Source organism: Talpa occidentalis, unplaced genomic scaffold (assembly GCF_014898055.3).
Source record: "Talpa occidentalis isolate TD23 unplaced genomic scaffold, MPIMG_talOcc4v2.1, whole genome shotgun sequence".
NCBI classification, from domain to species: Eukaryota; Metazoa; Chordata; class Mammalia; order Eulipotyphla; family Talpidae; genus Talpa; species Talpa occidentalis.
Genome location: NW_026555331.1, coordinates 103,528,062 through 103,543,839, shown reverse-complemented (window position 1 = coordinate 103,543,839; position 15,778 = coordinate 103,528,062). Strand labels below are relative to the sequence as shown.

Sequence of the window (15,778 nt, the reverse complement as noted above, 5' to 3'; positions counted from 1 at the left end):
TTTTCAGAAAAAAATACTGAGAGAAGGGCAGTACATTCCAATGACAGACCTCCTCAGGGCCAGAGCTATAAAGGATCTCCTTAGAATAACTAAAGTACAATGATAATTCCACTTAATAAGTAATCACTGAGAGCCTATTGTATGATAGTTCTAGGGATGGTCCTAGTAAAACATACTTCCTTAATACTTAAGTAATAGTCCCTGAGTGCTAAGACCTAGAAATGACCAAATATGAAATAATTATGAAACAGATATGAAACAATTCACTTGTAATGCAAGGCTCACTGAAGGTGTGAAAAGAAACAGCACTGGTAACAGGGCTACAAGAAAGAGAATGGAATTAATGAATGCACCAGCCAACTGAAAAGATCATAGACTGAAGATGGGCAGCGGGGAGGTGAATGAAAAGTATACTCAGAAATAAGGAGAGCACAGAGAATTCTTTGGGCAATGAAAGTGAGAGAGTCCTGTAACAAGGCTATACCAGGGCTATAGCCTCAAAAGGCAGTGCCCAATAGAGGACAGATCACTGTTTCTGGGTTCTCACCCATGTACACAATTGCAAGTACACTCGGGTTCAGGGAACAACCAACTGGGTTTATTTAACAAACGGGGAAAAGAGCTTCTAAGGCCACAAGTGACCAGCTATCTCACCCCAAATAGTGTCCAGAAGTCCCAAAGAAAAGGTCGCTCGTTCAAGATGGTGCTGTCCTGTCAACAAGGGCCCGGAGCTCGTGGCACACTGGCAAGCAGCAGGCTAGAATCCAACTCACTGCAGCTGGAGGTGCTTGCAGGTGGGGCCACTGAGATGACACCGCAGCAGCCCACGACAACAATCTGAAGACCGGTCTGAACAGCACCAGATGCTGGCCCAGACAGTAACAGAGGCAACAGCACCTAGAGGTGATGCCAGGTGATCAGGAGCACTTAAAAGCTCTCAGAGGTGAGCCAGACACAGAGAGCCAGTCACTCATCAACAGTGATGAGTAGCACTGGCCAGTAGTGCTGGTCACTACCAGTCACCAGTAGCAGTGTCAAAATACCAGCATTACAGCTCCTTGTGAGTTGCTGCCTACACCAAGAATAAACAGCTCTTTGAGACACCAGATCCAGGGATCCTTTCCAGCGATGTCAGAAGCAGGGCTGGAGGGTGGCCCCCAAAGCCCTTTGGCTTCTCTGTGAAGTTTTTTGGCTTCTCTTTTTTCTTGGGAGGTTGGCTGTTGATTCTTCTTCTTTAGACGTCAGAAACAGAGTCTTTTTTCTTTCTTCATAGGCCAGGAACAGAATGAGAAAGAGAGAGTCCCAAGCTGGCACCAGCCCTACCTTATATCCTCTTTCAGGATGTACAAGAATGATTGGACCATTCAGCACCAATCAGCTCATTGCTCACCCAGGCACCAAATATAGAAGGGAGGGGCTTCTCTGGTGGCCTAAGTCTCAGTGCTATCACCACTGTGGCCTGAATTTGATCCCCAGCCAGGAAGCTAACCCACATATGCCCCAGCAGACCTCCTGTCTTGCCCACTGCTCCCCTTAGCAGTGTATTTCAGTAGATCGGCCTGTTCTGCTCCCTATTCCATCTCTGGTAAATCCTCTTACCCCCCACATCTCTGGCCTACACCCCAGTTATTCTACATATAACTAAATAAATCTTTAAATAAATAAAAGGGAATTTGGTGCCCACACAGAACCAGCCTGCCCTGACCTCAGGGTTGGTAGGCTCTGAGGAGACACAGCCAGAGCTGGCCTCAATGAGGACAGATCTGCACCCAGTAGCCCTTCAGTGGGGCCAGTATAACAACCTAAAGAGTGGGGAGCCTGCAGTAGCACTGCAGAGTGGACTCCCACTGAAGCCCCACTGCAACTTCACAGATCTCTCTACTGCCTGCAGCTGGAGGAGGTCACAGTGCTGGAGCTGGCCCAGTGGGGCCCCATGCTTCTCCCTGCAACCCTCATCCAGGGGCTGGATGCCCTGGAGCAGCATGGCAAAGGATCCAACGCTGCCGCCATCACTGCAGGCCTCTGTCTGCGGCCTGTGCCCCAGTGGGGACACCGGTGGTGAGCGGTAAAATGCCCCTCACCTGCTGCTGCTTGCACTGTCCACAAGCAGTGCTCTAAGGCCGGACACCGGAGCCCTGAAGGGGTGTCTCTCATCTTCAAATTTGGCTAGTGCAGGCCTCTACGTAGCTGTCAGCAGCTTTCTAGTTTTAAAAGTATTCGGGACCTATCGTGCTGGACCTATCTCATGTTTGTCAAAACATACACAGTACCAAACACCAAGAGTAATGTATGGATTGGGGTGAGGATGATGTTTCCTTGTAAGTTCATTGACTGTGAAGAATGTGGCCCTCTGGTGCTGATATTAACAGTGGGGCAGATGGGTGGGCAGGATATGTCGGATCTCTCTGTACTTGTACTCAATTTTGCTGTAAGTCTGAAACTGCTCTAAAAAATCAAGTCTAGAGCCTCCCCGGTGGCGCAGTGGTTGAGCGCTGGGTTGCGAAGCTGCCCGCAGCCTCTGCAGCACTGGTTCGATCCCTGGCCGCCGGGGATGTGAGGGTCCCACATGGCGCGCAGACCTCTCCTGCAACCCGCTGCTCCCCTCAGCAGTGTACTTCGTCACTCTGCCTGTTCTACTCGCCGCTCTGGCTCTGGTGAATTCTCTCACCCTCCCGTGTCTCTGACTGTACCCAGTGCTTGTATAAATAAATAAATAAATCTTTAAAAAAAAATCAAGTCTAACTTAAAAAGGAAAAAAAGAGATGAACTTGGATGAGAGCGTGATGGAGAAAGGGAGTCAAGGATGACTCACAAGTCTGCTGACTGAAGTTGATGAGGGTGACCAGCAGAATGAGGAGGCTGGACAGGGGGCCTTTTTTCAGAGGTGAGAGAGTAAGGTGAGTTCAGTTGAGAACAGGTGAGGATGAGATAGGACATGGATGCAGAACAGTCTTTAGGCTTCTGTAGAACAATTTGGGCCTAAGAAAGGGGTACCGGTGTGCAAATTAGGAACAAAAGTCAGCATTAAATAGTCCTCTCTTAAACTGAGTGCTAAATTTTCTTTCAAAAGGGAAAAGCATTGCAACACATTGGAAATAACACCCTTCCCACAAAGCCTGTCACCTCTGTTACAAAAAAACTGCTACTGGGGGGAGGCGATTTCAGTTTCTTACACGTCAGAATTGCAAGCTACTGGTCAAGTTCAAATCCGTCCAAAGCAAAGTGAGTCCAGATAAAAAGAAATGGAAAGTAGTCTGAGGGACAAGCAAGAAGGGAGATTTTACTTTTGAGCAAGGAGTACCTTCCCCCACCCCCCCATAGGAGTAGGAGGGGCACAGTGAACGGGAAAGGGCCTGCAGTTGTGCAATGCCAAATCGCTAATCAGCCCTTTGCCAGGGAAAATTATTTAACCTTCTCATGACTCATTTCCCACTACTGCTGAAAGGAGGTAACTGTCCACTTTATGGATCTACAGGAAAGATCAAATAAACAAATATAAAAGCAGGTGCCTGGCACTCACTGTGTCAATTACTGTCCATGTCTGAGGGATAAGATGTGAAGGTCTCTTCGTGACCAGAGTACTTGTCCCTTTAAAAAAATTTTCTCTTCAATGAAGCCTCCGGGGGATTAAGTCTCAGTACTATGAAGCTATCAGCAGCCACTGCAGCATGAGTTCAATCCCCGGCCAGGGAGGTGACCCACATGGCGCAGCAGACCTCTCCTGTCTCCCCACTGCTCCCCTCAGCAGTGTATTTCATTAGAACCACCTGTTCTTCTCCCCACTCTGTCTCTGGTGAATCCTCTTACCCCACCCCCCACACCTCTGGCCTACACCCCAGTTCTTGTATGCATAAATAAATAAACCTTTTACAAAAATTTCTCTTCAAGTATCTGTCTTGGCAGATGGGATAATAATATTTGCAAGAGCAGAATATTTTAAATCTATATGCTCTGAAACCCAGCCCATGCATATGAACACACACCTTGGCCATTCCCTGTGGCAAATTATTTACCTATGGATATCCAATGCCTGGCCTTGATCCAAAAAGGCAAAGATAAGACACATATAAAGTCCTTTAAAAAAAAGTGAGTAAAATGCCAAAGCTATTATTTTTTAAACCCAATTTGTCAAATGTACTGACTGTAATTCAAGGGCATTTGACACGTGTCTGTCTCCAGACTTGGGTTGGCAAAGCTTTCAAAAGAGAGGTCATAGTTTTTCAAGGTTTCCTGACCATCAGGGTAATGAGTGAACTAGAAAAAGCCAGCATCCAGTCTGTGCCTCCTTATAAATCATTAAATTGATTTCCTGGCATAGTAATTCTCCCGTGCATTTGGGAAGAAGAAGCCCTGATTCTGAGGGTCTGATCACCCATAGTCAAGCTGATACAAAAGGTTCCAGTCTCCTCCAAGACACCAGAAGCCATGGCTATGGTAACACTGCCCTCAAGTCCTGCCCAGCAGTGACCTGGTGTGCTACAGATACAGTTGTCTTCTCCCTAGTCACTATACAATAGGAACTGCTATATCATTAAACAAGGGGAAAACAATTGCCTTGTAACAGAAACCTTTTTTGTGTGCTTGTATTTGTAACTTCCAAGGAGAGTGTGTTTCTTACACACAAAGCCCCTTGTTCAGCCCTATACTTTGAACTGCTTGGGTTTGCAATTTAGAAAAGGGGAAATAGGAGTACCCATACTCATAAAGGGCAAAGGCTCTGGCGCTCCTGGGACAGCATGGAGGAAGGTGGAGGGGGGGGCAGTGCCAAGAGGCAGAAAGAGGAACCCAGGAGAGGGAAGAAAGTAAGGAGCCCCAAAGGTGGGCTTCTCCATGACCTAGTAAAGTCCACCACGCTGCAAAGCACATGGAGGGCGACTTTCTCCATTATAAAGGAATTTCTCGATACAGCAGGAATTAGAGCAAGGTAAAAGAGAAAGACCAAGTGAATTAGGGAAGAGGCAAAAAACCCACACCCAGGGGGAATCAGCAGAAAACCTGGGCAGAGGTTTGGATTTCCCTGGGGCGGGGGCTTGTGGGTTCTCACCAAGCTTAATTAGCCCTCGAAGGAACAGCAGAAGCACAGATACCTGGGTTAAAAGAGAAATGTGTCTTTCTTCCCCAAAACATGGTCTGAATTTGCCGTTTGGGTGAATTTACTATTTAACATCTAATCACCAGAGAAATGTATTGAAAACCAGGAAACGCATATTCACCACCAATTTGCCTGTGCTTTGAGGGTCTTACATAGCACCCAAGTTCAGTCAGTGAAAGGGTGTAAATTAAAGATGAGACAAGCAAGTGGTAGCTGGCAACGTGGGTATGCCTCCCCAGACACACCCATTTCTTTTCTTTTCTTTTCTTTTCTTTTCTTTTCTTTTGGTGGCAAGGGGTGTTCTAAATGAATCCAAATTAGCTAATACAAAAGCACATTTCAAGGTTGAGAAGGTAACAGTTGAGAAGGCAAAAACCTATTTTTTACAAGGTACCCAAGCCCCACTTGCATACAAATAAATTGTGTAGAAAAAGTTTATTTGCTGGTCAATGAATTTTAACTGGTCCCCAGAAAGTCAAGGTCATGCAGTGTGACACCCCTCTAACCCAAAGAGGGATTGAGTAAATCAGGGGAGCAACATATTTCAGTTTATGTTCCTAAAAGATGACTCTGGTTGCCTTTGGGAAATTCAATTGGAGAAGAGAGAAATGGAATGAGAGAGGCTGGATCAGAAGCTAAAATGACGTCAGCCAGAGACCTAGTGGGAAGGCAGTAGACAAACTGTGACAAGAGCCAACACCTTGACTCAATGTGGGATGAAGATGAGCAATGACTCCCAGGTTTCTGGCCTGGACAATGAGTGCAATAAGAATTTATTCTGATGGCAAAGCTAGAGCAGGAAGCAGAGGGATGACCTAGAAGCTAAAGAAGTCCAAATCTAAGTCCACACCCACACAGATCACCTCCATGGCCCTTTAGCTTATTTTGCATTCACAATGTGGTGCTCTTTTTCTTAAAGAAGGCCCCCAAACTATCTAGGTGTTAGGCCCTGCAAAATTGGGCAGGGGATGATCAACAATATTTGGCAAATAAAGATGTCTATGACACATCCAAGGAGCCACAGCCAAATTCCATGTTACATGTACAAGCTTGGTACTCACTAGACAAAGCTGGACATCTGCATCAAGGAATCAGTGGTTTAAAGTCACAGAAATGGTGTTGCCTCAAGATCCCCGTCTTCCTTGTGTTCACTTCTTCACAGGGACGCCTGATCCTGAAAGATCTGTTTTTAAGCCTTTCATATTCGTGCCAAATATTTCACAACTATTGGATACCAGTTCACCAATATTTGAACTTGATGAGCCAGTTAAAAAGAAGCCACATTGTAACAATAAGCCTGACAGAAGACACCCACCCTACCAAGTACATCAACAACAGATATTGGAAGTAACAGATAATAATGAGGAAAAAGCCAAAACAATGTTGGACAACATGAAGAAACTGGAGAAAGAACTATTTGAAGAGATGGAATCAATCCTTCACAACGAGCATGCTGATGTGGATAAAATTGTTAATCTCTTTCCTCAGTCTGTAAAAGATGAAATTAGAATTTATAAGTCTAATGTTAGTTCTTAATGATCATATATAAGTGGTGGCCAGCAATTTCCCCAAAGTCAGAATCTATCACTTTAGTAAATAACATATACCTAGTTTGAACAGATCTGATTATTCTTTAATGGCATTCAACTGATATCTTCAATACTACTCCTACTGCTTGTTGAAATATTGAGAAAGAAAATGACATTGTAATGGACACATACATAATGGAATAGACAGAGTTTCTACAGGTAACAACAGGGTTTGTTTCTTTAGCCATAATACCTGTTTTTGAAAATTTTAATAATTATTCAATTCATAAAGTTTAATGAATTCAATTCATAAAGTATGAAACATCAATCAATCAATAAATAAAGTCACAGAAATGAAAAAATATTTATGGAAATTTTTCAAATAATAGTCAGAAAAAGAAGTAAAACCAACTTGTACGGTGTTGGGCACTGCATATGGATCACCCAGGAATAAAAACAGACCCCTTCCCCCAGGTCTCAACCCAGAACTACTGAATTAAATTATCTAGGAAGAAAGGCCCAGAAATCAGCTTCAATGTTTCCCAGATAATTCTCATGCATAAAAATGCTGGAAAACCACAGCTCTAGAGAGAATGGGCAGAGAAAAGGAAGAGACCCAGGGCAGTCCTGAGGAGCTGCCAATTAGTGCAGGGGAGAGTGCAGGGAGCAGATGGAGCAGAAGTAGCAGAAGAAACTCAGAAGAAAGCTGGAGATGGGTGTTCCAGCACACAAGATGAAAAGGCGGGTATAGCGAGGGGCCTGAGAGACGCTCGGAGCACTTGGATGAGCACCTGAATGGAAAATCATGTGGGGCCAAGCCAGCTGCTTCAAGCCACGTACGCGTGGAAAATACAGCGGAGGGGGCAAGGGCGACCTCAGCCTCAAACTTTCCAGTTCCCAGTGGTTGCTGAGAGTTGCCTCCATCCATAAGCCTCCCACCGCCAATGCTAACTTTAGGGGGTCTCTCTTCCGTATATATCCAATCCTTATATCCAGCAACAGCTAACAGACAAAGGGATGAATTAGCAAGCATACTATAAAACCTGAAAGAAAAGTAAGTGATAAAGCCTTGCAAGGTCCTTAGGTGATCCGCTCCAACAGAGCTGAAGCCAATGCACGCAAACTCCCAAAACTGGCTGATAAGAATCTAAATCAACATGTTGCTTCTAATCTCCTTCCCTTAAGGTTCTCTCTCACTCTCTTTCTCATTTCTGAGACAATCAAAAATAGAAGATTCTGCCTACACGTGGCAAAACTGGACTTGATGGATCCATGGCTCTGACAAGCCCAGCCCTTGTGGGCATGAGGCTAACGTGGTCCCAGGAACCAGGGAGTCACAGAAATCCTGGATGTACATTCTGTAGAAAGATGTGCTGGGGGAAAATGAAGGGTAAAAGCACACAACACGCAAAATGAGCACAAATCACATGAAAGTCCCAGCTGCACGTAGATGGGGCAGTCTGAGTCAGACTGTGACAGGAGAGGGTGGCTGCTGATAGAGGAAGGTCGTCTGGCTGGAAAACAGTCTAATGCAGGATTCCTCTCAGAGCTGCAGAGGTGGCAGCTCACACTGTTACTGCTGGTGTCAGGCAGGTAGGATCTGTCTCCTGGGTGCAAAGGAGGTCTCTCAAGTCCAGGTCAGGGAGGTGCCCATGCACAATGTTCAGGACTCACAAGGCTTGAGCTGTGTCTTTCCATGTTTTCTCTGATACCCTGGGAACTTTGGCCAAATACTACAGGGACCTCAGTGGAATCAGGGCAGCATAAATAGGCACAAAGAAGAAAAATGCATACCTGAGATGGGAAAAAAAGAAGAAAATAACTCTGTACCACCACTGATCTCAAAGCTAAATACTCTCAAGTTTTACATCTACCTCACAGTTTTTTGTAAGTAACCAGGACAATGTCCTGATTTCCCATGATGTCAGAGAAAAAAAATTATGATAACCCAACCCCCAACCTTTACAACCTGCCTGGAGTATGTCTGAGGCTCAGAAATGCATGCCTCAGGGTTCTACCTGAGGCTAATGAGGTACCTGGTGTAGCTTCAAGATTTTTCCTTTAATTGTTTTATCAGAAAGAATGCCATCTGGGCCCTAAAAGCAAACACAATGGTGAGAACCTTAAAACAGAGCACTGAAGGTCAAAAAAAAAAGATGGACATGGGAGCAGCTGTGGGTTCAAATTCTGCCTTGTGACTTATTCAAGTCATAAAATATCTCTGGGCAGCAGACAATGGCTGTGTTAATTCCCATTTTGTAAGATTAAATGATAGCATGTAAATCAAAATCCTGGAGCAGAGTGTGGTGTGGGGTGAGTACTGCATAGATGTCGGTCCCCATCTCTTTCCTAAAATATGTCACTATGCCAAATAAATGTAAAATGTTCCTGGAAACAAATCAAAAGCTTTATCAGGTCCCTGGACACAGGGCTGGACGTAGGCAAAGTCCATCTTGTCCTCTGGTGGCCCCTATATTCACCTCCCCCCTTTCTGTTAATCCATCTCCAGGAATCAAGGGCATCCTAGTAGAGGGCACAATGACAGCTAATAGGAATTTAGGAATTTCTGGTCTAAATCCAAAAGGCTTCCCTTCCTTATCTAAGGGTATCCAGGCTATGGGAGAGGGGTGGAATCAAGGACATCTACATATGTAGTTCCTTATAAATCCCCCTATTAATGAGCCAGATTTCTTAAGAGCAAGAGAATATACAGATTTTTAGCTGCATAAAGATAATATGATACCCAAACTGTAAAAGCCCAGGTTGAGAAAGCCCAAGTTGGAAATTAAAAAGGTGGGCCATTGGGAGGAGAGGGGAGGAGTTATTCTGAGATAATACCAATGAGAGGTGTAGAACTAGTTTTGTAGGAAACAAAACTAGACCCAGGAAATGAAACTAAACTGAGAGGTGAATGCTGAAAGACCTCATAATCTAGAGTAAATACACTCCTGAATTGAGTAATGTTCTTGGTTTATACAATTCCAACCTTCAGGAGTGGAGGCTGGGGCACAATTCTTGGAAGGAGTAGCAGAAAGATGGCTGGGAATACTCAACTAAAATACAGAAGACTGGCCCTCCAAGCAAGTGAAGACCATTTCTTACTCAGTCCGCCAAGCTTAAAGGCTCTAGGCAGAGAACCCTCATAACACAAGTCATTTTGTCATTTTTTTATCCCTGGCATTTTAGGTACCGTCCTTTGTTTCCCCCAGTACTACAGAAATTTTTTTTTTTTAAAGATTTATTTATTTTTATTTATACAAGTACTGGGCACAGTCAGAAGCACGGGAGGGTGAGAGAATTCACCAGAGCCAGAGCGGGGAGCAGAGCAGGCAGAAGGACCGAAGTACACTGCTGAGGGGAGCAGCGGGCGGCAGGAGAGGTCTGCGCGCCATGTGGGACCCTCCTCCTGTGGCCGGGGAGCAGCCGGGGATGGAACTGGCGCTGCAGAGACCACAGGCAGCTTCGCAACCCAGTGCTCAACCGCTGTGCCACTGGGGAGGCCCACTATATAATTTTTTTTAATAAAAGTTTACTTTGGTAGTTTTTCCTTAAGTTTAAAATCATTTCAAAATTTAAAAAAAAATAAATAGGAATCTACAGGTGAAATGCTCCTTACTACCAGGCCCTTTCTAAATCTACCCCAAAGGTAATGACTGTCTACAACTGGATATCTGGCAGCCACTTCCTCCTCCCCCCACTCCCTGCTGCCAAAAAAAATGAGATCATACTACAGTGCTGCACTTTGCTTTCATTCATGAATATATAATGGACATAATGGACATTCTCCCTATCAGCTCATTTATGGCAACTTTCTCCTTTGTTCAAGTAGGCAACTATTTCCAAGGGGTAAAGTCCTCGATGCATTAGAAAGAACATAATTTTTTCAATGTTATAAACACTGCCAAGTACCTTTCCAAAAGATTGTACCAATTTACACATCTCACGACAATTTATTTTCCCATACCCTCAACAAGTAAGTAAAAATGGTTTCATGGTTGTTTTTAATCTACAGTCACCTGATTATTAGTGAGGGCAAGCATCGTACACACACCTGTGAATTATCTACTAATAGCTTTTGCCCATATTTCTACTGGATTATTTTTTTCCTATTGCTATCTAAGAGTTCATGCCTATTAATACATGTTGCAACTATTTGCTTTACTGATTTGTCATCTGCCTTTTAACATGGTTCATGACACCTTTTTCCTTATAAAAATGTTTCATGGAGATCAATATTTTTTCTACGGTTTCTGAGTCTTATTAAACTTGGCAAGGTCTTTCCAACTCCAAGTTGCTTTAAAAAATATTTATGTGTATATTTTATTATCTACAATTAGGCTTTGACATTAACCCTTTAAATGAATTTACTTTGGGGAATAATATGAGGCAGAGAACTCATTTTTTCCCACGTGGATAGTGAACTGTCCCAACAGGCCGCACCAGTGTTGATTTTATCACACACTATTATTACTTTCACAGTGGAACCATGTCTGTATGTTTTGAATTCTGGCTGAACAACACATTCCAAAAAAATTTTTTTCAGGTAAGCTTTATCAGTCTGTAAAAATTAAGTGAAGCTATAGGGCTGGCCTAAATAATAAAGATCTCACGACCTCTCAGTCTTGTTTAGTCATTGGAACATCAACCTTTGGCCAAGAGGTGTCATGACCTCCCAGTGATTCATTCATACACTACACAGAAACCTCAGGCTTCATGGAATTTTATTTGAATTTAAAAATCTCTCAGCGAAAACTGCCAACGCTTACAATTCTACTAAGAGAGCTGAGTGGCCTCCCTGTGTCTACCAATGTGTGTTCTGAATCTTTCCTCACCTCCCCAATTTTCATCTCTCCCCTCCATATCTGTCAGGGCTGCATAGTCCCATCCTAAATGATAGTAAAGTGGTTCAGTTAACAAGATGATCCGCCAAAGGATGTTGTATTTTTCTGGGCCTGCCCAGGAAGCTTAGCTGGTCTCCTATACACTAGGGCAGCCTAGTGGGGAGCAGGGGAAGTCTTCTGGCATTTCTTAGTTATTCACCTGGCACCACTTATTCCAAAGGGAAATAGTGGTATGTGATAGATTTAATAGAGACCAAAAGTAAGGAAAGCTGAGTTTTATTGCCCTTTCTACTACTAATTAGCTATGTAGTTCAGATTAAATTGTTCTGTCTCTTCACTTGGCCTCAGTTGCCTCGTTTGTGAAGTGAGATTATTAGAACAGTCATTACTAACCTTTCTTTCCACCATGGATGGGTCACCATTTAAGAATCTGACATTAAATTATGGATTCTCTCGCCCAGAATAATACACTTTTGCACATGAGTATAATATAATACATTTTCAAGGGATTCACAGTCCCTAAAGCCTCTCTGTATTCCCAGGGTCAAGATCACTGAGACCTGGGCCTCCCCTGGTGGCGCAGCGGTTGAGCGCTGGGCTGTGAAGCTGCCCGCAGCCTCTGCAGCGCCGGTTTGATCCCTGGCCACCGGCGAGGGTCCCAAATGGCACGCAGACCTCTCCTGCAGGAGAGGTCTGCTGCCCGCTGCTCCCCGCAGCAGTGCATTTCGGTCCTTCTGCCTGTTCTGTTCCCTGCTCTGGCTCTGGTGAATTCTCTCACCCTCCCACTCTTCTGACTGCACCCAGTGCTTGTATAAATGAATAAATAAGATCTTAAAAAAAAAAAATCACTGAGACCTACCACAGCTTTTAAAAATAACAAAGAATACAACAGAAACATATACAAAAATCACAAAACCTTAAGCAAAGTTGAACTGTTTACAGAACTAAAAGCAGGTCCTCCACAGAGACTGGGAGGGAAGAAGGAGTGGTTACTTAGTAAAAATAAATGAAATACCAATTAGGCCTGGTTAAGCTTTATGTGCAATCACAGGCAAGAAGCTGAGAGTACTTATTCCAGAGATGGAAGCCTAGTTTAAATTGTGGCTCCAGGGCCTCCCTGGTGCTGCAAGGGGTTAAGACGCAACCTATGAGGCTACCCACAGCCTCTGCAGCACGAGTTTGATCCCTGGCCAGGGAGATACCCACATGGCGCAGCAGACCTCTCCTGACTCACCTGCTGCTCCCCTCAGCAGTGTATTTCATCAGTCTGCCTGTTCTGTTCCCCACTCTGTCCCTGGTGAATCTTCTCACCCCCTCCCCACCTCTGGCCTGTACCCTGGTTCTTGTATGCATGAATAAATACTTGCAAAAAATCTTTTAAATAAATAAATAAATAAATTGTGGCTCCATCACTAACCAATTGTGACTTGGGCTCTGTGCCTCAGTTTCTTAATCTGCAGGGGGAAAAAATGGTGGGAAGAGAGTAGGAAATTTAAAAAAAGGTGCCTATTTCAAGGAAAAAGTACCTTTTTCAAGGGTTTGACACACACACTAAGCCCTAACTAACTATTAGCTACTATAAAAATCTGGGAATTTGCTAGTGGTTAAAATTATGAGCTGATGAGTTAGGGAAGTCATAAATACTTTGATGCCTTAGTTTCCCCAGATGTAAAGAGAATCTGTTTCATAATGTTTGTTGTAAAGATTAGTAAGACTGCCATATAAAAACTCTTTTCACAACCTAGCACATAATAAATGCTCAATAAATGTCAGCTGTTGATATTAACAATTCTAGGAGGCAGGGATTACCATTACCTATTAAAATTTCTGAATAAAGGATGTCAGACTTAGAGAGGTTAAGTGCCCTGCCAGTAATAATAGCTCTGCTGGCAAATGAATGTGCCATGATATCAAGTCCAATGAGTCGAAAACCAGAAGTTATAACTCTTACCCCATATAATCTCTTATTTGAACAGAGCATAGAGAACATAAAAGCTGACTCATACCTATTAGGTTTCTAGGAGAAAGAAGTTGGTGATAACAGTCTGAAGTTAGCAATATTCCCCATCCAGGCAAACCATCACTTTGGCCAAAACCTTTCTTTGCAACTCTTTGTAATGCAAGACGGCACACCCTGGTCTCAGTCCTTCACAGGTGGTTGTTAACCATAGCCCTGACTTTGAAAGAGGAAAAAGAAGCCACTTTCCACAATAGTTTAACTAGCAAGGCAACCGCTTTAAATGAAAGTAGAGATCCTAAGCTGAGGAAAGACATCAAAGTGCTGAAAAGTCAGGTAGAAGGCTGTAGAATACACACTTTCGTCTTTAATTAATACATGCTACTTGGAAAAGAGCAATCGCTCTTATTTCTATTTTCAGGACACCAAACTCCAGGAGGTCTCCCCCTAAGTAAAGTAAGAGGAAGTTCCTACCACAGCCCAGAATGGCGAGGAAAGAAGCAGGGTGCCAGTCAAGGGAGCCGCCAGTGAGGTGCAGTGTCCAGGCTCTTTCAACAATCCCCTCACCAGGACAGCAACCTCCGTTGCTATTAATGGTGCATGAAATAGACAAACAGAAGAAAAGGATGCCTGGTTACCTACAAGTCAACGCTAACCGCGATACTTCACAATTTCCTACATTTACGTCTAAATGTATTTTTCGGAATCTTCATTCAAAACTGCTTTTTTCCTTAAAAAAAAAAAAATGGGAGGGGCTTAGGAATAGGAATCACTGCTGGTGAAGGCAGATGCGGCACAAGAGGCACCTCCCCTGTTCTCCCACTGTGGAGCCCCAGAGGAGCTGGGTCCACACAGGCAGGAGGCAGTTCTCACCGGCTCACCCCACCCGCTCCGGGAAGAGGGGAAGCTGACGTATTCCAAGCCCCGCATCTCTCCCTGAGACTGCCCCAGGACCCCCACAGGGGAATTCTGCGGCGGCAAGCTCAGGTCCCCGGAATCGAGGCCTGTTTCTGCATCCACCTGATTGAAGGACTCCTCTCCCGGAGCCTTAGTTTCGCCGTCCATAAAATGAAAGGTTTGAACACGATCACGTGAAAGCCTTCTTCCAGCTCCGAATTTCTCATTCCTTCACTCTGATATGGAAACGTGATTTGCAGAAGTAGAAGCCCTTCCTTTAAAAGCAGGACATGTTGCTCAACGTCCCCGTCACATTTCCCTCAATCACCCGTGTAACCTACCAGAAGTATGACACATCAGAACTGAACAGCAGGCTGTTGCTTTCCCGAGGCACCAGACCCGGCTTGCCTTATCAGTTATCGTGGATTTCCTCCAGGGCCTTTTCCCTCAGTCTCACAGCCTGTCCCCTCCCAATTTCCAAACTCAAGACTACCCTCTCCCGAATTGAAAAAATAAATAAATAAATGCCCACTCAAATCCGGCCTGGCGTGAGGTGCCACCGCACTTTCTCTGGCATCCAGAACACCGTCTCGGCCCCCGGCCACCCTCTCTCCCCGGTGTCTTTCCAGCCGTGACACCTGAACCAACAGTCCCACGTTTTCCCAGGACAAACCAACCGACCATTTCTGCTGCCCCTGCACTTCTTGTCTGAGGAGGAGGCAGCTTCCCGGGCCTCCTCCCCGGGGGACCCAAGCCTCGGCCCGCCCGCAGGGAGCCGCCCCTGGGCGCACCGGGAAGGGCCCCGAGCCCCCGGCGCGGAGAGGGCGGTGTGCGCTCCGCCCCGCCGCGAGCCCGGCCCCGGGGGCGCAGGGAGGCCTCCGCGACGGGTCTCCTGTCACTCACCGGCGGGCGGGTGCTCGCGGCGGCTGGGGCCAGCAGGGCCGGCAGGCAGGCAGGCGGCGGAGTTTGCTGACTCAAAGGCTCCGGGGCGGCGAGCGCTCAGGGGCGCACACGAACGCACGCGAGCGCAGGCCCGCGCTCTCCACGCACGCCGCGGCCCCGCGCCCGCGCTCAGCGCCCGCAGCCCGCAGGGGGCCGCCCCCCGCCGCCAGGCGCAGCCCAGCCCCGCCGAGGCCGGGCGCCCCGCCCTCCAGGCCGCGGCAAAGGAGTCCGAACCCGGCCCGGCTGGCGGCTGGGTGGCCGTCGAGCCGCCGCCGGGGGGCGCCGCGGCGCTACCCACTTGGAATTGCTACTCCCGCGTTGGCGAGTTCCAAAAGGGGAGGTGGGCACCCTCCGTGCCCAGATGCTAAGCCTGAAGATGTTCAGGCTTGACCTTTGGAAGTCTCACTTGAAAGTTACCTTGAGCTTGCTAAGCTCACCCCCTAAATTATGGGGAAGGTTGATGAAAGGGGAGCGAGAAGGATAGATAATGTGATAAACAAGAATGAGAGCATCTAGGTGA

The 15,778-nt window shown here is 45.8% G+C and overlaps 1 protein-coding gene across 2 annotated transcripts in view; it reads right to left on the bottom strand.

Annotated features, from left to right (window-relative positions):
- The window catches only part of SNX10 (sorting nexin 10), a 74,228-nt gene extending 58,975 nt beyond the window's left edge, over nucleotides 1–15,253 (bottom strand). Inside the window, exon 1 of one of the 2 annotated variants that reach the window (XM_054692434.1) lies at nucleotides 15,220–15,253. The gene's annotated coding sequence lies outside the window, so the exon portion shown is untranslated. Of the gene's footprint in view, nucleotides 1–13,893; nucleotides 14,000–15,219 lie in introns of those variants that run through there. The other variant, XM_037509548.2, reaches the window with a different exon arrangement.
- Between the last annotated feature and the right edge of the window lie 525 nt (nucleotides 15,254–15,778).